Source organism: Podarcis muralis, chromosome W (assembly GCF_964188315.1).
Source record: "Podarcis muralis chromosome W, rPodMur119.hap1.1, whole genome shotgun sequence".
NCBI classification, from domain to species: domain Eukaryota; kingdom Metazoa; phylum Chordata; class Lepidosauria; order Squamata; family Lacertidae; genus Podarcis; species Podarcis muralis.
The window spans coordinates 29,972,114-29,998,641 of NC_135674.1; positions in this window are offsets into that span (position 1 = coordinate 29,972,114).

The window sequence follows — 26,528 nt, forward strand, 5'->3', positions numbered from 1 at the left end:
ACCATCTCTGGACTATTTAATTGCTCATCGTCTAACATTGTGTATGCCATCAAATGCCAACAGTGTCCTTCAGCTCTCTATATTGGACAAACAGGCCAAACCTTACGCCAAAGAATAAACGGACATAAATCTGACATCAAGAATCACAAGACAGAGAAACCAGTAGGAGAACACTTCAATCTCCCAGGACATTCTATACAAGATCTCAAAGTAGCTGTTTTACTACAAAGGAATTTCAGAAATAGACTGGAAAGAGAAGCTGCTGAATTGCAAATCATTACCAAACTTAAAACCATGGAGACACCTGGCCTGAATAAAGACATTGGATTCTTATCTCACTATACATGACAAAGCCATTTTTCACCTTCTCACCCCTTGCTTTTTCCTGTAAGACCTACTGCAGTCGTTAATAGTCGTCAACAGGCTCATCACAGCTATCTGCCAATCACCCATCCCCACCCTCCTCTGAGTAATACCCCTCCCCACCTTCTCACTATATAGAAGGATCTGGCAACTTCTGTTTCAGTGTATCTGAAGAAGTGTGCATGCACACGAAAGCTCATACCAAGAACTAACTTAGTTGGTCTTTAAGGTGCTACTGGAAGGAATTTTTTTTGTTTTGACTATGGCAGACCAACACGGCTACCCATCTGTAATGTGGGGGAGGGAGACAGTGCTCCTGAAGGTAGGAGTCTATCAATTGATGAAAATGATCATCCAAATGTCATAGACCAAATGGAGCAAACAGCACACAGACCTAGTGGTGGGAGGAAAAAATCCTTAAATAAGAGACACGGGGGAATGATTAATGGACTTCAATGTCTGTACACTAATGCGCAAAGCATGGGAAATTAACAAGATGAGCTTGAGCTCTTGGTACAGCAAACTAAATATGACATAATAGGAATCACTGAAACCTGGTGGGATAAGTCCCACGATTGGAATGTAATAATGGAGGGATACAATCTATTTCTATAACAGAGACCTCATTGTGGGAGTTTACTATAGATCCCCAAGCCAAACGGAGGACATAGATGATGCCTTCCTGGAACAGATGGCCAAGCATGCAAAAGGAAGGGAGATAGTAGTAATGGGGGACTTCAATTACCCGGTTATTTGTTGGATGTCAAACTCAGCCAAGAGCATACGGTCAAACAGATTCCTCACTGGCCTTGCAGACAACTTCATTGTCCAGAAAGTGGGAGAAGCAACAAGAGGAACAGCCATTTTAGATCTGGTCCTAACCAATGTTGATGACCTGGTTAGTGGGGTAGAAGTGGAAGGATCATTAGGCGCGAGTGATCATGCTCTTCTGAAGTTTACTATACAGCGGAAAGGAGCAGCCAAGCATACTAGGACTCAATTTCTTGACTTTAAGAAAGCCGACTTCATAAAACTTAGGGAAGTGCTGGGTGAGATCCCATGGACAGTAATACTAAAAGGAAAGGGAGTTCATGATGGCTGGGAGTCTGTTAAGAGGGAGATAGTAAAAGCACAACTTCAGGCAATACCAATGAGACAGAAACATGGAAGGTGCCTAAAGAAGCCAGGGTGGCTATCTAAAGAACTTTTAACTGAGTTAAGATTAAAAAAGGATGTGTACAAAAAATGGAAAAGGGGCAAATGACCAAAGAGGAATTCAAACAAATAGCCAGCACATGTAGACAGAAAGTCAGAAAAGCTAAAGCACAGAATGAACTCAGGCTTGCTAGAGAGGTTAAAAGCAACAAAAAAGGCTATTATGGGTATGTCCGTAGCAAAAGGAAGAACAAAGAAACAGTGGGGTCACTCAGAGGAGAAGATGGTGAAATGCAAACAGGGGACACAGAAAGGGCTGAACTCCTCAATGCCTTCTTTGCCTCAATCTTCTCCGATAAAGAAAACAATGCCCGACCTGAAGAATTTGGAGCAAATGATTCAGCCGAGGAAACACAGCCCAGAATAACTAGTTTAGATGTATTCAAGTCTCCAGGGCCAGATGAACTGCATCCAAGAGTATTAAAAGAACTGGCAGATGTGATCTCAGAACCACTGGCAGTCATCTTTGAGAATACCTGGAGAACAGGCGATGTCCCGGCAGACTGGAGGAGGGCAAATGTTGTCCCTATTTTCAAAAAGGGGAAAAGAGAGGACCCAAATAATTATCACCCAGTCAGTCTGACATCAATACCAGGGAAGATTCTGGAGCAGATCATTAAGCAAACAGTCTGTGAGCACCTAGACAGGAATGCTGTGATCACCAATAGTCAGCATGGATTTCTGAAAAATAAGTCATGTCAGACTAACCTGATCTCGTTTTTTGACAGAATTACAAGCCTGGTAGATGAAGGGAACGCAGTGGATGTAGCCTACCTTGATTTCAGCAAGGCATTCGACAAGGTGCCCCATGATATTCTTGTAGAGAAGCTGGTAAAATGCGGTCTTGACTATGCTACCACTCAGTGGATTTGTAACTGGCTGACTGACCGAACGAACCCAAAGGTTTCTCTTCATCCTGGAGAAGAGTGACTAGTGGGGTGCCACAGGGTTCTGTCTTGGGCCCGGTCTTATTCAATATCTTTATCAACGACTTGGATGATGGACTCAAGGGCATCCTGATCAAATTTGCAGATGACACCAAACTGGGAGGGGTGGCCAACACCCCAGAGGACAGGATCACACTTCAAAACGACCTTGACAGATTAGAGAACTGGGCCAAAACAAACAAGATGAACTTTAACAGGGAGAAATGTAAAGTATTGCACTTGGGCAAAAAAAATGAGAGGCACAAATACAAGATGGGGGACACCTGGCTTGAGAGCAGTACATGTGAAAAGGATCTAGGAGTCTTGGTTGACCACAAACTTGACATGAGCCAACAGTGTGACGCGGCAGCTAAAAAAGCCAATGCAATTCTGGGCTGCATCAATAGGAGTATAGCATCTAGATCAAGGGAAGTAATAGTGCCACTGTATTCTGCTCTGGTCAGACCTCACCTGGAGTACTGTGTCCAGTTCTGGGCACCACAGTTCAAGAAGGACACTGACAAACTGGAACGTGTCCAGAGGAGGGCAACCGAAATGGTCAAAGGCCTGGAAACGATGCCTTATGAGGAACGGCTAAGGGAGCTGGGCATGTTTAGCCTGGAGAAGAGGAGGTTAAGGGGTGATATGATAGCCATGTTCAAATATATAAAAGGATGTCATATAGAGAAGGGAGAAAGGTTGTTTTCTGCTGCTCCAGAGAAGCAGACACGGAGCAATAGATTCAAACTACAAGAAAGAAGATTCCACCTAAACATTAGGAAGAACTTCCTGACAGTAAGAGCTGTTCGACAGTGGAATTTGCTGCCAAGGAGTGTGGTGGAGTCTCCTTCTTTGTTTTTTTTAAAAATAATATTTATTATCATTTCCAAAAAGTACAAAGCATATATCAAAAAAACATAGAAAGCACACACCATCATAATAAAAGGGAAAAAAAACGAACAAAAATTCCACCTTTTAAACCTCCTTTTCAGTGACATCTTATCTTGACTTCCCCACACCTCCCCTTCTTGTATTCCACTTCCACTATTTTGTCCAGCAAATTTTTAACCTTAGTGTCTGTCAGGGGTGCCTCAGGTCCCAGCTCACAAAGGACCAACGCCAGTGTCTCTTTATATACAAAGGTCTTTATTGAAGTTCATTGTTGGTTTTACATCCGTGGCGCGCATCCCTACGTCTGTAACTTTAGACCGTTGAAGAGAGAGACTCATGGAATCTCTCGGGTCACTGTCATACCCTCCTAAGCTCCCCTCAGATTCCTCCCCTTCGCTCTCCAACTGCTCTTTCCCCTGTGGCTCTGCCCCTGAGCCCCTGACAGTGTCATAACCGTATATTATTAATTAATACACTTCTTTATAATCAATTTTAACCATTGTTTCATTATATTACATCAATTTAAACAGTAACTTTTAAGTTGTATGAAAAGATGAAAAGGCAAAAGAGTACAGAAAACAGAAAAGAAGAAAGAAATAGCAAAAAAGAGTACTATTCCTAAGGTTGTCCCTGGTTCCCATCCACGAATTCCCCATTTTAGAAATAATAATTGACGTAAAAAACATTTTAAACACTGCATAATGAAACAGGCCCCCTTTGGGCTCCCACACCCTCCTTTTCCCTCCCCGGTTTCAGCCCCAAACCAAGAGCCATTAATCTATCTTTTAGCCTGGTGCCCTTACGTCCGAGGCTCTCAAGTCCTTTTCAGTCCCTCTCGGCCAGCTTCTTTCGAAATCTCTTATATTAAATCCCCAAATTCGATAAAGGACTTTCTCATTCCTCGCAGTAATTCTTTCAGCCAGGGCTAGTTGTTCAAAGGTGAAGCTCCAATTCTGTTTCTTAAGTTCATACATCCCAACTAGCCCAGCTATCACTCTGGTCGGGTTCAAAATCATCTTGGTAGATCTTCGACTTTCCTTTGTCTTCTGTATCTTTTCGGTCGCCCCTTGTTTAGCAAGTATCATTTCCTCCTTTTCCTTCTTTAATTTCTTTTCTTGTCCAGCTTTTGGTTTCTTTTCTTGTCCGGCTGCCCATGTTTTGAGCATCAAGCCCTTTTCCATCTCAATAGCTACATTTTCTGTTGATTTCGACTTTGTAGGGCTTGTAGACAAAACATGACCTTGCTCATAGATCTCTCGCAGCTTTCCCACGAGAACGACCAGCTCTTGCAACTCAGCTCGTATTTCCCGACCAATCTCCATTCTTGTAATGTCCGTGAATCCCCTCTAGAGGGATTCTAGTTACTTAGTATTCCTTTCACTTCCGAACCAAAAGTCAATTTTGTTTGTAACAGTCTTCCTTTACTTTCATTACTTTATAACAAAATAACCGGCTAGAATTAGAACTTTCAGTTTTTTCGAGCTTTGACAGCTAATTTGACAGCTGTCAAAAGCTTCCTGTAAATCCTCAACAGGCTCTTCTCACGGGTTACTCCCGGTCCGGGAAAAGTGGTACTTGATCCAAACACATAAACTCTTGCCCTCCAGCACAATATCTTAGTCTCTTTAAATCCGTGGAATTAATATGTCACCAAAACGTAGCAAACAACTCTTCTCACAACCTTAGTTGGCAGTTCCTTGCTGTTAAACTGTTTACAATGGGGGGGAGATGGACCTCCTCTTTTCACCTCCCCCGCTCGTACCAAATCCAAAATGAAGTAATTTAAATTCAGTTCCAAATTACTCACGGGTTGTTGATTTTGAGTCCGAATTTTAAAAGGAAGAAGCCAGCGCTCTCCGGCAAATGGCATGCGGCTTCACTCGGCAGGGGAAGCAGAGGACTCACAGCACCACACCGCTCCCCGGCACCCGTTCCGTAGCCTTTAAAAAGGCTCCTTCGTGAATCGGGAGGGCGCTAACGGTGCCCGCTGAGTCACCACGTCCACGAGCATTCGCGCCCGTGGTTTTTAAGGGTCCCCGTGTCGCCGGCACGGCAAGACCCAGCCCCCACCGAGCAGATTCCCTCCGGAGCTCGGAGGGAATCCGCCATTAGCCGATCGCGCTAACCCAGAAGTCCTGGAGTCTCCTTCTTTGGAGGTCTTTAAGCAGAGGCTTGACAACCATATGTCAGGAGTGCTCTGATGGTGTTTCCTGCTTGGCAGGGGGTTGGACTCAATGGCCCTTGTGGTCTATTCCAACTCTATGACTTAAATGCAATCAAAGCAAGATGGTCCCTACCCACAGGCAAAGGGGGCAGGGAGGGAAGAGGAATATCAAATCTCAGTCACAAATCACTAAACAGTTGTTCCTATGTTGACCAGCTGGCACAGTTCAGGGGCTGGAGGTGCCTGAAGGAGCTGGACCTCCAGCAAAGCTCTCCCACTGATGGCTGCCCCAGATAACAGTTGTGGGGAGAGGAGGCCTGAGGGAGCTGTCCTGTCACAGCAGAGCCAGTGGAGGGAGCTCTGCTTCACAGCTCTCACGGAAGTACTGTAGTTTGGATACTACGGGCTCCTCTGCAAAGCTGAAAGCAATTGCTCTGTGAAATAAATAAAAAATTCAGTGTGTAGAAATCCTTTCACTATGTGTCTGTTTTGTATTTAAAGCTTCACAGCCACCAAGTGCTAATCAGCTTGAAGTCTTTCATAACATTATTGATATAAGTAAAGAAACATCTCATGTGGGAAAAATAGACACAATGTTTCCTTAAGAATTAAAAATTCCAGCACTCTCCATATGCAGCAGAATGAGGTGGCCAAATGGACCATACTACCTCAAGCTCGTATAGTTAAAGCCATGGTTTTCCCAGTAGTGATGTATGGAAGTGAGAGCTGGACCATAAAGAAGGCTGATCGCCGAAGAATTGATGCTTTTGAATTATGGTGCTGGAGAAGACTCTTGAGAGTCCCATGGACTGCAAGAAGATCAAACGCATCCATTCTTAAGGAAATCAGCCCTGAGTGCTCACTGGAAGGACAGATCGTGAAGCTGAGGCTCCAGTACTTTGGCCACCTCATGAGAAGAGAAGACTCCCTGGAGAAGACCCTGATGCTGGGAAAGATGGAGGGCACAAGGAGAAGGGGGCGACAGAGGACAAGATGGTTGGATAGTGTTTTCGAGGTTACCAGCATGAGTTTGACCAAACTGCGGGAGGTAGTGGAGGACAGAGGTGCCTGGCGTGCTCTGGTCCATGGGGTCACGAAGAGTCGAACACGACTAAACGACTAAACAACAACAACCTCAAGCTACAGGTGAGGAATAACACTTCTATGCGTAAAAACCAAAGCCTAGCACATCATAGAGAAGGTACTTGTCAATTAAAAAAGCTAGCCTTTCCCCTGCTTTGCTGGCTTTCTAGTTGCAGGGAACTTTTAGTGTGTGAAAGCAATTTTCCATTGCTGCTCTTGCAGTTTATTTGACAGTTTCAGATGGCTTTGTGTTGTTGTAAACAAAATCTGCCCTTATTCCTTTATGTATTGGAGAACCTTGTAGGTTCTCCATCGGTAGGAGAAAATAACAGAGGCCAACCAGAGAATATTGAGAAGCAAAGCAGCTAGTAAGCCTGATCTTTATTAAACTGTTGCAACAGGGTGCTCCCCCCACACGCAGGAGAGAGGAGGAGGACCGCAAACAATGTGTGCTTGCCATTTTGAAATTCCCTTCCCTGGAGCTCAAGACCACCCCCACAAACATCATACCTACATCACAGAAAAGGAAAATTTCTACAATAGAAATTTGAATGTTGTTTTTCCTGTCTGCCAGGTTATCTGATAATGCCTTATCTGATTGCCTTTCCTGGTAGTCTGGCCATTCCTTTGAGATGGTAATTACCCAATTCCTGAGACAATGGGAAGCAAAGACAGACCACTGAATACGTAACAGTGAAAATACATTATTCCTTTCCACTTGGGATAATCTTGCCATAAATGCCCAAAACTAGCCTGACTAAGGAGTGGTGGAGAGGTATACTTCTGAATATTCAATAATTCTATAACATTTGCAGTATCAGATTGAGGTCTGCTGCTTCACATCAACAACCTGAAAGGATTTACTCCATGACTTTATACTTTCCTTAATGGTAAATATTAAGTAGGGTAGACAAATTGCAACATTGAGCTATTGTAGTTCCCATGCCAATATTGTAGTTCCCCATTTCAAATTCCTTCTTGCTCCCTGTCAGTGGAGGCTCGTCCTTAAGGGGGACTGGGGCACTGCTCCACCAAGCTCAATTGTTTCTTGGCTGTCCTCCAACAGCCTGCTTCTTTCTTACATCCTCTCTAGGGTTGGCATGAGCAGTGAGCTCCTTCCTCCTCAGTCTCAGGGCTGCCTTTGCAGAACTCAACAAGGGGGGAGGGGCATGCCCCACATGCCCCTGTCCAGGGGAGGAGAGGGGCAGGGAAGCTGCTGCTCAGGCTCCTTGAGTGCGCCAGGTCAGACATGACCCGGAGGCGGAGCTGCTGCTGTGACTGGGAGCGAGGTGCACTGCAGCCACCCACCCTCCTGCTCTCTTCCCTGGGTCAGGCCTAACCTAAGGACAGAGCTGTGGCCAGCAGAAGCACAGCAGCTTAGGTCAGCTCCTTCTCACGTGGAGCCAGGCACCAATGAGGGAGCCTGCTGTGGGGGCACCTGTTTGTGCCCCCTGACACAAATTTGTGCCCCCACGGCCCACACATGCTACACTTCTGGGTGGGGACAAAACCAGAGTTACTGTAGTTGGCTTCATCCATGGGCGTAGCCAGGATTTTTGTTAGTGGAGGCAGGCCTTTTGTTAGGGGGTCAGAACCTCAGTTAGCTATGTATTTTTATTTAGTTGGCCCCCCTTGGCCACATCCATGGCTCCATCTATCATAACATTTTGGAAATGCCCTGACCCACCCACCCCAACACTGGTGTTGATTTTCTGAGATATCAGGCGCTCAAGCACAAGTCAAACATAAAGAATCGCTGCTGTTTCTTTTTGTGTAGCCTGTTTAGACTGGAAATTTGCCTCAGTTTTTTATTCTCTAAGGCAGTGTTTCCCAACCGGTGTTCCGCGGCACACTAATGTGCCGCGAGACCTTGCCTGGTGTGCCGTGGGAGGGAGGCGGGCGAGTCGGGCGACGAGAGGCGGGGCGGCGGCGGCGAGGATCCGCGTCGAGCCGGGGGCGGCTCCGTGGTGGTGGTGCCGAGGTTTCTCTCTCCATTCTCCCCTCACACACACACACAGGAAATAACACAGGATCAGCTGACAGGACCCGGCCAATGGGGCGGCGGCGGGGCAGCGCGCGCAAAAGGGAGGAGCGCGAGACAGCGGACGAGGAGGAGGCCGGCATGTCCGGGCAGCAGCAGCAACAACAGCAGCAGCAACTCCCGGCGACGGCTCCTCAAGCCCCGGGCAACCCTACTCCCTCACTGGCCTCGGCCGCCCTCCTGCTCCACCCGCCGCCGCCTCCCCCGCCGCCGCCGGCCACCTTGGCCCCGCCGCCGCCCCCTCCTCCGCCCGCTATCGCCACCACCACCACAACAGCCGCCGCCGCCTCAGCTGGGCCCATGCCTGCTGGGAGCGGCGGCGGCAGCAGCAGCAGCAGCGCCCTGGCGCCCTTCCCTCACGGCGGCGACCCGGCCCTCCTGGTTCGGGAGGCGGGCGCGAAAGCCCCACCCCTCGGCGCGCGCCAGCTCCGCGCGCGTCCTTGCCTGGGCGAAGGTGCTTCTTTGGAGCTGATGAAAAAAATCTCGAGGCACACCATCATTACAGCCCCGTGACGTCAGCGCGCAGCGTCACGCCGGGAGGGACACACGAAAGTGTAAGTTTCAATTTTTTTCCCTCCCCCTTGCCGGGGAACCTCCAAGCTTTGGGGGTGGGGGGGAGGAGGCAGCAAAGCGAGGGACTGAGGGACTCCTCCAACTCCTCCTCCTGCTCGTCCACGGCCGGGTAGAGCCGCTTGAGGCGCCGCTTGAGCTCCTTCTCCTGCTCGTTCAGGGCCGGGTCGCCGCCGTGAGCAGGTCAGGGCGAGTCGGCTCGTCAGCTGCCACGACAGGAGCAGGGCAGGCGGCGAGGGGGTGGCTGGGTGGGGGAGATCCCCCTCGGATCTGCTCCCTCTCAGGCTCGGTCGGCGCTGTCACGAAGCGAGACGAGGCTGGAAGGCGCCGCTCTCCTCCTCCCTCCGCAGCAAGCGTGGCCTGGCGCGAATCAAATCACCGCTCCTGTCCCGTGCGCTCAGGTGGGCAGCTCCAAAGGGGCGCCCGCGTGCGCCGGCTTGGGGTGGCTGCCCAAGCGCCTTCTCTCTCTCGCCTCCTCCCACGAGTTCGGGGTCAGCCTCCCGCTCCTCCTCTGCTTCCTCCTGCCAGCCGCCGGGGTCTTTGGTCGCCGCAGCCTCCCGTCCAAGAAGCACCTTCGCCCAGGCAAGGACTCGCGCGGAGCTGGCGAGCGCCGAGGGGTGGGGCTTTCGCGCCCGCCTCCCGAACCAGGAGGGCCGGGTCGCCGCCGTGAGGGAAGGGCGCCGGGGCGCTGCTGCTGCTGCTGCCGCCGCCGCTCCCAGCAGGCATGGGCCCAGCTGAGGCGGCGGCTGTTGTGGTGGTGGTGGCGATAGCGGGCGGAGGAGGGGGCGGCGGCGGGGCCGAGGTGGCCGGCGGCGGCGGGGGAGGCGGCGGCGGGTGGAGCAGGAGGGCGGCCGAGGCCAGTGAGGGAGTAGGGTTGCCCGGGGCTTGAGGAGCCGTCGCCGGGAGTTGCTGCTGCTGTTGTTGCTGCTGCTGCCCGGACATGCCGGCCTCCTCCTCGTCCGCTGTCTCGCGCTCCTCCCTTTTGCGCGCGCTGCCCCGCCGCCGCCCCATTGGCCGGGTCCTGTCAGCTGATCCTGTGTTATTTCCTGTGTGTGTGTGTGAGGGGAGAATGGAGAGAGAAACCTCGGCACCACCACCGCGGAGCCGCCCCCGGCTCGACGCGGATCCTCGCCGCCGCCGCCCCGCCTCTCGCCGCCCGACTCGCCCGCCTCCCTCCCACGGCACACCAGGCAAGGTCTCGCGGCACATTAGTGTGCCGCGGAACACCGGTTGGGAAACACTGCACTAGAATAATAAGATGAAAGCTGGAGGTGGGGTTCGGGGTGGGGTTAGTCTTTCTTACAAACATGTAAGTACTGTATGGATGCCAAGCAGAAGAAGAAGACAAGCGTTTCTGTGGGGGAGGGAGTTTATTGACTGCTCAGATATAAGACTCACAACATCATTTTATAACCAAAGAAAGTGCCTTTATGTGACCATTAAATCAAATCAACTGGAATTACCCGTATATTCACAGAAAGCCTTTAGCAGAATCATTTCCTGTCCTCTGAATCCAACTGGAAGTGTTGGGCGAGCCGACTGCATAATCAAAAAGGCCAGTAAGTTACTGTGAGACAAACAGAGGAAGCTGTGTTCCTTTTCAAATCTGTCTGTCAACAGTCACACACACCAAGCAAAAGCCACCCATAACAGACGTTTTCCTTGATAAATGGGAGAACTGTCTGATAATCAACAACCATATAATTTTATCCAGTAGTATTAGTTTGATCTGACGGAAACTGCACATTTCCCGAGAAGCACTGAAAGAATGCTTCATTTAACTACAAACCCCCAAATCTGGGATCCCATCAAAACTAATGTTTGGTAAAAGTTTTGCAGCAAAACCCCCACATTTTGTAACACCCCATAAACAGAGTAATTGATACATCAAACCGGGGTTCATAATTAATATCAAAAACCCATCATTGTCCGGTTCACTCCAAACTGGTGCCAAAGTCTGGCAAAAGTTTTGTAGCATTTTGCCAGACATTGTAGAATTTTTTTAGCATTTTGCCCGACAAACCAAGTAAGTGACAGGGGTCATAAGGTCACCCCAAAACCCAACATCGCCTGATTCACTCCAAATCAAGGCCAAAGTCTGGCAAAATGTTTGCAGTAAAAACCGCATGTTTTGCAGTGCCCCCCAAACGGAGTGGTTCCTAGCACATCAGGAGGAAGAGTCAAGACAACCAAAAGTGGATAAATAGGTTGTATTTATTAAATATAACAACTTGAGGATCGGCAAAACTAGTCAGATTCGACCAATGTAACCAAATCAAATTGTCTGGGCAGGTGTGCTTGTTCACCTCCACCCACAAACACACAAGTGCTCAAACAGAGCTCTTTGCAGATCCTTAAGAACCCAACCCAAATCAGAAAGATGTCACAACCCAAATCAGAAAGATGCATACCACCAGGTCTATACAACTGTTGGGCACAGAACATAATTCTGCCATGAGGGATATAAGCACCCACATTTTCAAACACAAACATCGTTGTAGAATGATTAGCTTTGTGTCTTGCCCATCCACCTTCTTAGGAAGGCTGCCCCCACTCCATAAGCACCTCTACAACATTCCAAACCAAACTATGATAAGCTCAGGGATGAGGAAGCACAGCTGATGGAGATATTTAGTGATCTCAACTGAATTTACCTCACCAGATTGTTATCCCCAAGATGGATGACCAGAATGTCAGGATTAGGGTTAGGGCTAGGGCAGGGGATAGGTGGACGTTCAGGGTTAGGGTTAGTGCCTGGGGTTTTTTCCCCCATGCTTTTTAAGCTTCTAATGATATTGCTTCATTTTTATGAGACTGGATAATTCCCAAAAGTAAGCAGACTACCTGAAACGTAGCAAAACTAAGAGAAATGTTGTCAGGGGCTCAGGAGCAGAGGCACAGGGGAGAGAGGAAATGGAGAGCGAAGGGGAGGAATCTGAGGGCAGCGGAGGGCAGAATGACAGTGACCCGAGAGATTCCATGAGCCTCTCCAGTGAATCAGAAGATTCCCAGAAGGGGGCGCCGATGGCCAGGGCAAGGGGGGTCCCAGGGGGGACACACCAGAAGCAGGGGGCCAGCGGAGACTCCCAGAGCAGTAGCTGGAAATCAGGACCAGCTTCCCCACCGGAGCGTAGTGGGGGGGAAGTGTCCCATAGGTCAGGGCCAACGTCTCCTCCAGCAAGCAGGGAGGAGGAGTCAAGCCCAGCTAGCATTCCCGAAGAGGGGAGCAGTGACAGGAGCAGCATAACGGTCAGAAGGAAGGTGGCAGGCTGGGCGCGCGCGCCATGTTCAAATGTGCAGGCGAGCGGGACAGCAGGAAACCAGGATTGGGAACCAGGTCCTAAAGCTCGCCGGAGGGAGGGGGAGGACTCGGGAGAGTCAGCGTCGGAAGAGTCTAGAAAGGGGAAAGCCCCGACGGACAGGCGGACCCAGAGGAAAAGGGAGCAGAGGAAGAGGTGGAGCAAGGCTAGGGTCTTGAACTGGTGCCTGGGGGGAGGAGATTCAGATGGAGCTTTGGCGGTCTAGGTTCAAGACGTAGAGCTGCGCGCCGTGGCTGTAAATGAGAGACTGAACTTTAATAAAGACTATTTAATATAACAACGGACTGGCGTTGGTCCTCTGTGAGCTGGGACCTGAGGCAGCCCTGACAAATGTGAAAACCAAAAGTGAGATACCAGAAACCCAACAAGGAAGGAATTCATGAAAAAGGAAAATTGCCAGACAGAGACTTCAATCAAATCATTACCAAATTCACCAGAATCCCAAAACCAATTGAAAAGAAGCAGAAATGTGAGAAGCAGAAGAAATACCACCAGAAACCCCCAACAAGAGGGGAAAAGTAAATTGCGCAGAAACCCCAAAGCCAGTTAAACCTTAGTTTTGCATGGTGTGGGGTGATTTCGCTTTTCCCTGAGATGTTTACTGCGTGGGTTTCTTGTGGTTCTATTCAACTGGTTTTCTCATCTTTTGTGGATGTGGTTTGTTTCTGTTGTTTCTTGTTTGTTTTTGGGATTATGTTGAATTTTTTCTGTGGTTTTCGTTTCATAGATTCTTTTATATAAATTACGATTGTGAAATATACTCAGAGTCTTGTATGTATTTCATGCTCTTTATTGCCCCCGCCCCCCAACCTCATGCTTTTATATACATTATTTACACAATGAGTACCGTCTGACTGGCTAACTCTGCTTCCCTCTTGGAGCCTGATTGGCCTGCAGGAAAAGACCAATCTGTTGTTGCATTCTAGGATCCAAGGTTAGTACATAACAGATTGGGTGCTGGATTGATGGTGAGTTTGCTTCCTTTCTAGGTTTTTTGGGTTTTGCACCTTTGAGAATATTAATTTGTATGAGATCTGATAATCCCAAGAATAAAAGGAAAACCACCAGAAATGAAGCAAAACCACCAGAAATGACCATTCCAACAATGAAGTCAACCACTAAAAACACAAAAACCTACTGAAAAGAAGCAGAAGAACCATGTAAAAGCAACATCAATGGAAACTGGCAAAGAAGCCAACTAAAATCCCAAACAAAGCAGATTCACCAGAAACCCCCAAAGCATTCAAAAGTATTACCACCAGAATACAAAAACAAGAAAACTTCTCAAAAGAAGCAATAAAGCAAAAGTCCAAAAAACAAGCTAAACCAATGGAAAAGAAATGAAGCCAGCTGCAAACGAAGCACATTCACCAGAAACCCAAGACTAAGTGAAAACTAGTATGCTATGTTGGTTAATTTCTGTTGCTTGAAGTGCTTTTGGACTCCCATAAATTGCATGCTTGTTGAGTTTCTGGTTTTGCTTTTTAAAAACTGGTTTCCAGTTTCTTGTGGCCTTGCTTTGTAATTGGTGGCTTTACTGCTTCTTTTTTGTTTTCTGCTGGTTTGTTTAATTTGGGGTGGTTTTGCTTTTTTTTTTTTTGCATTTAATTGTTTTGCTTCTTTTACTTTGAATGGTTCTGCGGTTTTGGGTGAGATTGTTTCTTTCCCATTCATTTGGCTTGGTTTTCATGTCTCCTGGTTTTGCCTCATTTTGGGAATATTTCTTGGTTTTTGTGCTTCTGGTGCTATTTCTTCAATTTTATGACATAACCAAGCCAAAACACCAGAAACACAGAAACAAATCATAAAGAAGCAGAGGGTTACAGTGAGAGTTGGGTTTGAGTTAGAATAGGATTAGGAGTTAGAGTTGGGGTTGAGTTACGGTAAGAGAAGAACAGCAGAAGGAGAAATTTAATTTTATTACTTAGGGTTAGGGTTAAATTAGCAATATAATTTTATTATTTATACTCCACCCAAGTCACTAGTGGCCGCTTTCAATAAAAGGTAAAAACATGAGCGCACTCTAAGTGAATGCTCATGAATGTAGAAACTCTTACTTCCCATAGGATTCCCAAAGAAGACCTGGGAATTGTAGCTCTGAGCTTCTTTGCAGAGGGTTGGACTAGATGACCCTTGGGTTCCCCTTCCATCTCTACTAGGATGCTCCCTGTCTCACTCTCACTCTCACACACTCCTCCTCTCCTTTTCATGGCAGTTTCACCTTTTTCTGCACTCCTAGTTCGGAAGGGCGGAAGAGGCTGTGCTGCCGCCATGTTGGGCGAGGGCAGGGGTACCGGAAGGACGTGCCACCGGAGGAGAGGCATGAGCACAGGAAGGGGATGGAAACGGGCGGAAAAGCTGTGCTGCCGCCATGTTGGGCGAGGGTAGGATTACCGGAAGAGGTGCCAGCGGAGGAGAGGCAAGAGGACAGGAAAAGGAGGGGAAAGGGCGGAAGAGGCTGTACTGCCGCCATGTTTGGCGAGGGTAGGATTACCGGAAGGAGGTGCCAGCGGAGGAGAGGCAAGAGGACAGGAAGGGGAGGGGAAAGGGCGGAAGAGGCTGTGCTGCCGCCATGTTTGGCGAGGGTAGGATTACCGGAAGGAGTTGCCAGCGGAGGAGAGGCATGAGCACAGGAAGGGGAGGGGAAAGAGCGGAAGAGGCGCTGCGACGTTGCTCTCTCGACCCCGCTCTCCCCAGGGTGCAGCCCTGCCCCCCGCCCCGCCCTCACCTGCCTTTCTCCCCCAGTGGCCTTCCTCTCGTGCACCTTGGCGGAGGGATGGTGCGGGTGGGCCACGGAAGTTTATATACAAGAATATACATACCTAGATATAGGTGTCCGTTTGTAAATATATAAAAATAAAATGGATATATGTATATGTGTTTGTATATATGCAGTGCTTCTTTTCTAAAAAAAAATGATTGGGGGTACTCTCATTTTGACTCAAGAAAATCACCATTTTATAGTTCAAACCGGGAAAAATAAATACAGTAAATGGACAAAAGTACATTCACAAAATGTTTTATGCATTCCTCTGCGTCCCCCCCCCCCCCCAGAAAAAAGCACTGTATATGTTCTGCCAAGGGCAGGGTTATTTCTGGATCTGGAGCCAATAAGCACGCCAGTGGATGAAGAATAAGCAATGCTTTATTTGCATAAGGTTAACAGATAGCAGCAGGCATACAAAACACAAATTATAGCATTCAAGAGAGGAGTCGCACACAATCTCCCCTTCAGCTGCCCGGAGCTCCAGGTAGAGCAGCGAGAGAGATGGCGTTTTGGGTTCCATCTGCATAAAAAGAAGATGATAAAGCTCTGAGTGGGCTTTGGTTCCATCTCAATCGAAAGAGCACGAATAAGCTTTAATTGTTCTTTCCGTGCTCATTCACAAACAAATAGCAAAGCAAATAAGTCTAAACTAGGAAAAAGATGATGTTTTGGGTTCCAACTACATAGAAAGAAGAATCTTGGCTTTCACTTATTTCAAGTCGTGTTCTTTGGTGAAAATGCAACATTAACCCAGAAATCGCAGTGTATGTAATGAGACCAAAATAACAAAACACCGTCTTTTCGCTTCCATATGTGAAGAAAGAAGACAAATAAGCTTTGATTGAACTTATTTGAATTCGCATGGTGCTTCTTGGGTGTGCACCAGAATCACCCCTAACCAAATAAAAATGGTGTTTTCGGTTCCATCTGCATAAGAAGAAGATGATAAAGCTGTGATGGGGTTTATTTCCCGTTGCTGTTTTTGGGGTTAGAATGCATGCACCCAAAAATCGCAGTTAAATGTTTGTTAGCAGCCCAAATCAAGCATAGCTGCTTTGGTTCCATCACAATCGAAAGAGCACGAATAAGCTTTAATTGTTCTTTCCGTGTTCATTCACACATAATTAGCAAAGCAAAGTGTAATAAGTCTAAACTAGGCAAAAGAGGATGTTTTGGGATTCATTTACTTAGAAAGAAGAACCTTTGATTTCACATTACAAGTTGTGTTCTTTGGTGAAAATGCAAATTAGCCCAGAAATCGCAAAGTGTATGTAATGAGACGAAAATCACAAAACACCGTCTTTTCGCTTCCATATGTGAAGAAAGAAGACAAATAAGCTTTGATTGAGCTTATTACAATTCGCAAGGTGTTTTTTGGGTGTGCACTAGAATCACCTCCAACCAAAGCAAAAAGGAGTTTTGGGTTCCATCTACATAAAAAGAAGATGATAAAGCTCTGATTGGGCTTATTTCCAATTGTTGTTTTTGGGGTTAGAAAGCACATTCACCCAAAAATCAAACTGGTGTATGTTATAAGCCAAAATCAAGCATAGCTGCTTTGGTTCCATCTCAATCGAAAGATGACGAATAAACTTGGATTGTTTCATTCGGTGTTCACTCAGCCACAAGTAGCAAAGCAAAGTGTAATAAGTCTAAACTAGACAAAAGAGGATGTTTTGGGTTTCATCTACTTAGAAAGAGGAATCTACTTAGAAAGAAGAATCTTGGATTTCACTTATTTCAAGTTGTGTTCATTGGTGAAAATGCAACATTAGCCCAGAAATCGCAAAGTGTATATAATGAGACCAAAATAACAAAACACCGTCTTTTCGCTTCCATATGTGAAGAAAGAAGACAAATAAGCTTTGATTGAGCTTATTTCTATTCGCAAGGTGTTTTTTGGGTGTGCACTAGAATCACCTCCAAAGCAAAAAAAAGTTTTGGCTTCCATCTGTAGATGGAAGAAAAAAGAAGATGATACAGCTCTGATTGGGCTTATTTCCAATTGTTGTTTTTGGGGTTAGAAAGCACATTTACCCAAAAATCAAACTGAAGTATGCTTGATTCTAGTGCACACCCAAAAAACACCTTGCGAATAGAAATAAGCTCAATCAAAGCTTATTTGTCTTCTTTCTTCACATATGGAAGCGAAAAGACGGTGTTTTGTTATTTTGGTCTCATTACATACACTTTGCGATTTCTGGGGTATTGTTGCATTTTCACCAAAGAACGACTTGAAATAAGTGAAATCCAGGATTCTTCTTTCTAAGTAAATGAAACCCAAAACATCCTCTTTTGCCTAGTTTAGACTTATTACACTTTGCTTTGCTAATTGTGTGTGAATGAACACGGAAATAACAATTAAAGCTTATTCGTGCTCTTTCGATTGAGATGGAACCAAAGCAGGTATGCTTGATTTGGGCTGCTAACAAACATTTAACTGCGATTTTTGGGTGAATGCATTCTAAACCCAAAAACAGCAACGGGGAATAAACCCAATCACAGCTTTATAATCTTCTTATGCAGATGGAACCCAAAACTCCTTTTTGCTTTGTTGGAGGTGATTCTAGTGCACACCCGAGAAGCACCATGCGAATAGAAATAAGTTCAATCAAAGCTTATTTGTCTTCTTTCTTCACATATGGAAACGAAAAGACGGTGTTTTGTTATTTTCGTCTCATTACGTACACTTTGCGATTTCTGGGCTAATGTTGCATTTTCACCAAAGAACACGACTTGAAATAAGTGAAAGTCAAGATTCTTCTTTCTAAGTAGATGAAACCCAAAACATCCTCTTTTGCCTAGTTTAGACTTATTACACTTTGCTTTGCTACTTGTGGGTGAGTGAACACCGAATGAAACAATCCAAGTTTATTCGTCCTCTTTCGATTGAGATGGAACCAAAGCAGCTATGCTTGATTTGGGCTGCTAACAAACATTTAACTGCGATTTTTGGGTGAATGCATTCTAACCCCAAAAAATAGCAACGGGAAATAAACCCCATCACAGCTTTATCATCTTCTTCTTATGCAGATGGAACCGAAAACACCATTTTTATTTGATTAGGGGTGATTCTGCTGCACACCCAAGAAGCACCATGCGAATTGAAATAAGTTCAATCAAAGCTTATTTGTCTTCTTTCTTCACATATGGAAGCGAAAAGACGGTGTTTTGTTATTTTGGTCTCATTACATACACTTTGCGATTTCTGGGCTAATGTTGCATTTTCACCAAAGAACACAACTTGAAATAAGTGAAATCCAAGATTCTTCTTTCTAAGTAAATGAATCCCAAAACATCCTCTTTTGCCTAGTTTAGACTTATTACACTTTGCTTTGTTATTATGTGTGAATGAACACGGAAATAACAATTAAAGCTTATTCGTGCTCTTTCGATTGAGATGGAACCAAAGCAGCTATGCTTGATTTGGGCTGCTAACTGCGATTTTTGGGTGAATGCATTCTAACCCCAGAAACAGCAACAGGAAATAAACCCAATCACAGCTTTATCATCTTCTTCTTATGCAGATGGAACCGAAAACACCATTTTTATTAGGTTAGGGGTGATTCTGGTGCACACCTATAAAACACCATGCGAATTGAAATAAGCCCAATCAAAGCTTATTCGTCTTCTTTCTACACATATGGAAGCGAAAAGCCGGTGTTTTGTTATTTTCGTCTCATTACATGCACTTTGCGATTTCTGGGTCAATGTTGCATTAACACTAAAGAACACAATTTGAAATAAGCGAAAGCCAGGATTTTTCTTTCTATGTAGTTGGAACTCAAAACATCCTCTTTTTCCTAGTTTAGACTTATTTGCTTTGCTATTTGTTTGTGAATGAACACGGCCGCAGTTTATGTAATGAGACCAAAATAACAAAACACCGTCTTTTCGCTTCCATATGTGAAGAAAGAAGACAAATAAGCTTTGTTTGAACTTATTTGAATTCGCATGGTGCTTCTTGGGTGTGCACCAGAATCACCCCTAACCAAATAAAAATGGTGTTTTCGGTTCCATCTGCATAAGAAGAAGATGATAAAGCTCTGATTGGGCTTATTTCCAATTGTTGTTTTTGGGGTTAGAATGCATGCACCCAAAAATCGCAGTTAAATGTTTGTTAGCAGCCCAAATCAAGCATAGCTGCTTTGGTTCCATCACAATCGAAAGAGCACGAATAAGCTTTAATTGTTCTTTCCGTGTTCATTCACACATAATTAGCAAAGCAAAGTGTAATAAGTCTAAACTAGGCAAAAGAGGATGTTTTGGGATTCATTTACTTAGAAAGAAGAACCTTTGATTTCACATTACAAGTTCTGTTCTTTGGTGAAAATGCAAATTAGCCCAGAAATCGCAAAGTGTATGTAATGAGACGAAAATCACAAAACACCGTCTTTTCGCTTCCATATGTGAAGAAAGAAGACAAATAAGCTTTGATTGAGCTTATTACAATTCGCAAGGTGTTTTTTGGGTGTGCACTAGAATCACCTCCAACCAAAGCAAAAAGGAGTTTTGGGTTCCATCTACATAAAAAGAAGATGATAAAGCTCTGATTGGGCTTATTTCCAATTGTTGTTTTTGGGGTTAGAAAGCACATTCACCCAAAAATCAAACTGGTGTATGTTATAAGCCAAAATCAAGCATAGCTGCTTTGGTTCCACCTCAATCGAAAGATGACGAATAAACTTGGATTGTTTCATTCGGTGTTCACTCAGCCACAAGTAGCAAAGCAAAGTGTAATAAGTCTAAACTAGGCAAAAGAGGATGTTTTGGGTTTCATCTACTTAGAAAGAAGATGATAAAGCTGTGATGGGGTTTATTTCCCGTTGCTGTTTTTGGGGTTAGAATGCATGCACCCAAAAATCGCAGTTAAATGTTTGTTAGCAGCCCAATTCAAGCATAGCTGCTTTGGTTCTATCTCAATCGAAAGAGGACGAATAAACTTGGATTGTTTCATTCGGTGTTCACTCACCCACAAGTAGCAAAGCAAAGTGTAATAAGTCTAATAAGTCTAATAAGTCTAAACTAGGCAAAAGAGGGTTTCATCTACTTTTGGGTTTCATCTACTTAGAAAGAAGCATCTTGGCTTTCACTTATTTCAAGTCGTGTTCTTTGGTGAAAATGCAACATTAGCCCAGAAATCGCAAAGTGTATGTAATGAGACCAAAATAACAAAACACCGTCTTTTCGCTTCCATATGTGAAGAAAGCAGACAAATTAGCTTTGATTGAGCTTATTTCTATTCGCAAGGTGTTTTTTGGGCGTGCACTAGAATCACCGCCAACCAAAGCAAAAAGGAGTTTTGGGTTCCATCTGTAGATGGAAGAAAAAAGAAGATGATACAGCTCTGGGCTTATTTCCAATTGTTGTTTTTGGGGTTAGAAAGCACACTCACCCAATAATCAAACTGAAGTGTATGTTATAAGCCAAAATCAAGCATAGGTGTTTTAGTTCCATCTCAATGAAAAGAGGACGAATAAACTTGGATTGTTTTATTCGGTGTTCACTCACCCACAAGTAGCAAAGCAAAGTGTAATAAGTCTAAACTAGACAAAAGAGGATGTTTTGGGTTTCATCTACTTAGAAAGAAGAATCTTGGATTTCACTTATTTCAAGTTGTGTTCATTGGTGAAAATGCAACATTAGCCCAGAAATCGCAAAGTGTATATAATGAGACCAAAATAACAAAACACCGTCTTTTCGCTTCCATATGTGAAGAAAGAAGACAAATAAGCTTTGATTGAGCTTATTTCTATTCGCAAGGTGTTTTTTGGGTGTGCACTAGAATCACCTCCAAAGCAAAAAAAAATTTTGGCTTCCATCTGTAGATGGAAGAAAAAAGAAGATGATACAGCTCTGATTGGGCTTATTTCCAATTGTTGTTTTTGGGGTTAGAAAGCACATTTACCCAAAAATCAAACTGAAGTATGCTTGATTCTAGTGCACACCCAAAAAACACCTTGCGAATAGAAATAAGCTCAATCAAAGCTTATTTGTCTTCTTTCTTCACATATGGAAGCGAAAAGACGGTGTTTTGTTATTTTGGTCTCATTACATACACTTTGCGATTTGGGGTATTGTTGCATTTTCACCAAAGAACGACTTGAAATAAGTGAAATCCAAGATTCTTCTTTCTAAGTAAATGAAACCCAAAACATCCTCTTTTGCCTAGTTTAGACATTACACTTTGCTTTGCTACTTGTGTGTGAATGAACACGGAAAGAACAATTAAAGCTTATTCGTGCTCTTTCGATTGAGATGGAACCAAAGCAGGTATGCTTGATTTGGGCTGCTAACAAACATTTAACTGCGATTTTTGGGTGAATGCATTCTTAGCCCAAAAACAGCAACGGGAAATAAACCCCATCACAGCTTTATCATCTTCTTCTTATGTAGATGGAACCCAAAACTCCTTTTTGCTTTGGTTGGAGGTGATTCTAGTGCACACCCAAAAAACACCTTCCGAATAGAAATAAGCTCAATCAAAGCTTATTTGTCTTCTTTCTTCACATATGGAAGCGAAAAGACGGTGTTTTGTTATTTTGGTCTCATTACATACACTTTGCGATTTCTGGGGTATTGTTGCATTTTCACCAAAGAACGACTTGAAATAAGTGAAATCCAAGATTCTTCTTTCTAAGTAAATGAAACCCAAAACATCCTCTTTTGCCTAGTTTAGACTTATTACACTTTGCTTTGCTAATTGTGTGTGAATGAACACGGAAATAACAATTAAAGCTTATTCGTGCTCTTTCGATTGAGATGGAACCAAAGCAGGTATGCTTGATTTGGGCTGCTAACAAACATTTAACTGCGATTTTTGGGTGAATGCATTCTAAACCCAAAAACAGCAACGGGAAATAAACCCAATCACAGCTTTATCATCTTCTTCTTATGCAGATGGAACCGAAAACACCATTTTTATTAGGTTAGGGGTGATTCTGGTGCACACCTATAAAACACCATGCGAATTGAAATAAGCCCAATCAAAGCTTATTCGTCTTCTTTCTACACATATGGAAGCGAAAAGCCGGTGTTTTGTTATTTTCGTCTCATTACATGCACTTTGCGATTTCTGGGTCAATGTTGCATTAACACTAAAGAACACAATTTGAAATAAGCGAAAGCCAGGATTTTTCTTTCTATGTAGTTGGAACTCAAAACATCCTCTTTTTCCTAGTTTAGACTTATTTGCTTTGCTATTTGTTTGTGAATGAACACGGCCGCAGTTTATGTAATGAGACCAAAATAACAAAACACCGTCTTTTCGCTTCCATATGTGAAGAAAGAAGACAAATAAGCTTTGTTTGAACTTATTTGAATTCGCATGGTGCTTCTTGGGTGTGCACCAGAATCACCCCTAACCAAATAAAAATGGTGTTTTCGGTTCCATCTGCATAAGAAGAAGATGATAAAGCTGTGATTGGGTTTATTTCCCGTTGCTGTTTTTGGGGTTAGAATGCATGCACCCAAAAATCGCAGTTAAATGTTTGTTAGCAGCCCAAATCAAGCATAGCTGCTTTGGTTCCATCACAATCGAAAGAGCACGAATAAGCTTTAATTGTTCTTTCCGTGTTCATTCACACATAATTAGCAAAGCAAAGTGTAATAAGTCTAAACTAGGCAAAAGAGGATGTTTTGGGATTCATTTACTTAGAAAGAAGAACCTTTGATTTCACATTACAAGTTGTGTTCTTTGGTGAAAATGCAAATTAGCCCAGAAATCGCAAAGTTTATGTAATGAGACGAAAATAACAAAACACCGTCTTTTCGCTTCCATATGTGAAGAAAGAAGACAAATAAGCTTTGATTGAGCTTATTACAATTCGCAAGGTGTTTTTTGGGTGTGCACTAGAATCACCTCCAACCAAAGCAAAAAGGAGTTTTGGGTTCCATCTACATAAAAAGAAGATGATAAAGCTCTGATTGGGCTTATTTCCAATTGTTGTTTTTGGGGTTAGAAAGCACATTCACCCAAAAATCAAACTGAAGTGTATGTTATAAGCCAAAATCAAGCATAGGTGTTTTAGTTCCATCTCAATGAAAAGAGGACGAATAAACTTGGATTGTTTCATTCGGTGTTCACTCAGCCACAAGTAGCAAAGCAAAGTGTAATAAGTCTAAACTAGGCAAAAGAGGATGTTTTGGGTTTCATCTACTTAGAAAGAAGAATCTTGGATTTCACTTATTTCAAGTTGTGTTCTTTGGTGAAAATGCAACGTTAGCCCAGAAATCGCAAAGTGTATGTAATGAGACGAAAATAACAAAACACCGTCTTTTCGCTTCCATATGTGAAGAAAGAAGACAAATACACTTTGATTGAGCTTATTTCAATTCGCATGGTTTTTTTGGGGTGTGCACTAGAATCACCTCCAACCAAAGCAAAAAGGAGTTTTGGGTTCCATCTGCATAAGAAGAAGATGATAAAGCTGTGATTGGGTTTATTTCCCGTTGCTGTTTTTGGGGTTAGAATGCATGCACCCAAAAATCGCACTTAAATGTTTGTTAGCAGCCCAAATCAAGCATAGCTGCTTTGGTTCCATCACAATCGAAAGAAAACGAATAAGCTTTAATTGTTCTTTCCGTGTTCATTCACACATAATTAGCAAAGCAAACTGTAATAAGTCTAAACTAGGCAAGAGGATGTTTTGGGATTCATTTACTTAGAAAGAAGAACCTTTGATTTCACATTACAAGTTGTGTTCTTTGGTGAAAATGCAAATTAGCCCAGAAATCGCAAAGTTTATGTAATGAGACGAAAATAACAAAACACCGTCTTTTCGCTTCCATATGTGAAGAAAAAGACAAATAAGCTTTGATTGAGCTTATTACAATTCGCAAGGTGTTTTTTGGGTGTGCACTAGAATCACCTCCAACCAAAGCAAAAAGGAGTTTTGGGTTCCATCTACATAAAAAGAAGATGATAAAGCTCTGATTGGGCTTATTTCCAATTGTTGTTTTTGGGGTTAGAAAGCACATTCACCCAAAAATCAAACTGGTGTATGTTATAAGCCAAAATCAAGCATAGCTGCTTTGGTTCCATCTCAATCGAAAGATGACGAATAAACTTGGATTGTTTCATTCGGTGTTCACTCAGCCACAAGTAGCAAAGCAAAGTGTAATAAGTCTAAACTAGGCAAAAGAGGATGTTTTGGGTTTCATCTACTTAGAAAGAAGAATCTTGGATTTCACTTATTTCAAGTTGTGTTCTTTGGTGAAAATGCAACATTAGCCCAGAAATTGCAAAGTTTATGTAATGAGACGAAAATAACAAAACACCGTCTTTTCGCTTCCATATGTGAAGAAAGAAGACAAATACACTTTGATTGAGCTTATTTCAATTCGCATGGTTTTTTTGGGGTGTGCACTAGAATCACCTCCAACCAAAGCAAAAAGGAGTTTTGGGTTCCATCTGCATAAGAAGAAGATGATAAAGCTGTGATTGGGTTTATTTCCCGTTGCTGTTTTTGGGGTTAGAATGCATGCACCCAAAAATCGCACTTAAATGTTTGTTAGCAGCCCAAATCAAGCATAGCTGCTTTGGTTCCATCACAATCGAAAGAAAACGAATAAGCTTTAATTGTTCTTTCCGTGTTCATTCACACATAATTAGCAAAGCAAACTGTAATAAGTCTAAACTAGGCAAGAGGATGTTTTGGGATTCATTTACTTAGAAAGAAGAACCTTTGATTTCACATTACAAGTTGTGTTCTTTGGTGAAAATGCAAATTAGCCCAGAAATCGCAAAGTTTATGTAATGAGACGAAAATAACAAAACACCGTCTTTTCGCTTCCATATGTGAAGAAAAAGACAAATAAGCTTTGATTGAGCTTATTACAATTCGCAAGGTGTTTTTTGGGTGTGCACTAGAATCACCTCCAACCAAAGCAAAAAGGAGTTTTGGGTTCCATCTACATAAAAAGAAGATGATAAAGCTCTGATTGGGCTTATTTCCAATTGTTGTTTTTGGGGTTAGAAAGCACATTCACCCAAAAATCAAACTGGTGTATGTTATAAGCCAAAATCAAGCATAGCTGCTTTGGTTCCATCTCAATCGAAAGATGACGAATAAACTTGGATTGTTTCATTCGGTGTTCACTCAGCCACAAGTAGCAAAGCAAAGTGTAATAAGTCTAAACTAGGCAAAAGAGGATGTTTTGGGTTTCATCTACTTAGAAAGAAGAATCTTGGATTTCACTTATTTCAAAGTTGTGTTCTTTGGTGAAAATGCAACATTAGCCCAGAAATTGCAAAGTTTATGTAATGAGACGAAAATAACAAAACACCGTCTTTTCGCTTCCATATGTGAAGAAAGAAGACAAATCTTTGATTGAACTTATTTCAATTCGCATGCTTTTTTTGTGTGTGCACTAGAATCACCTCCAACCAAAGCAAAAAGGAGTTTTGGGTTCCATCTGCATAAGAAGAAGATGATAAAGCTGTGATTGGGTTTATTACCCGTTGCTGTTTTTGGGGTTAGAATGCATGCACCCAAAAATCGCAGTTAAATGTTTGTTAGCAGCCCAAATCAAGCATAGCTGCTTTGGTTCCATCTCGATCGAAAGAGCACGCATAAGCTTTAATTGTTCTTTCCGTGTTCATTCACACATAATAACAAAGCAAAGTGTAATAAGTCTAAACTAGGCAAAAGAGGATGTTTTGGGATTCATTTACTTAGAAAGAAGAATCTTGGATTTCACTTATTTCAAGTTGTGTTCTTTGGTGAAAATGCAACATTAGCCCAGAAATCGCAAAGTGTATGTAATGAGACCAAAATAACAAAACACCGTCTTTTCGCTTCCATATGTGAAGAAAGAAGACAAATAAGCTTTGATTGAACTTATTTCAATTCGCATGGTGCTTCTTGGGTGTGCAGCAGAATCACCCCTAATCAAATAAAAATGGTGTTTTCGGTTCCATCTGCATAAGAAGAAGATGATAAAGCTGTGATGGGGTTTATTTCCCGTTGCTGTTTTTGGGGTTAGAATGCATGCACCCAAAAATCGCAGTTAAATGTTTGTTAGCAGCCCAAATCAAGCATAGCTGCTTTGGTTCCATCACAATCGAAAGAGCACGAATAAGCTTTAATTGTTCTTTCCGTGTTCATTCACACATAATTAGCAAAGCAAAGTGTAATAAGTCTAAACTAGGCAAAAGAGGATGTTTTGGGATTCATTTACTTAGAAA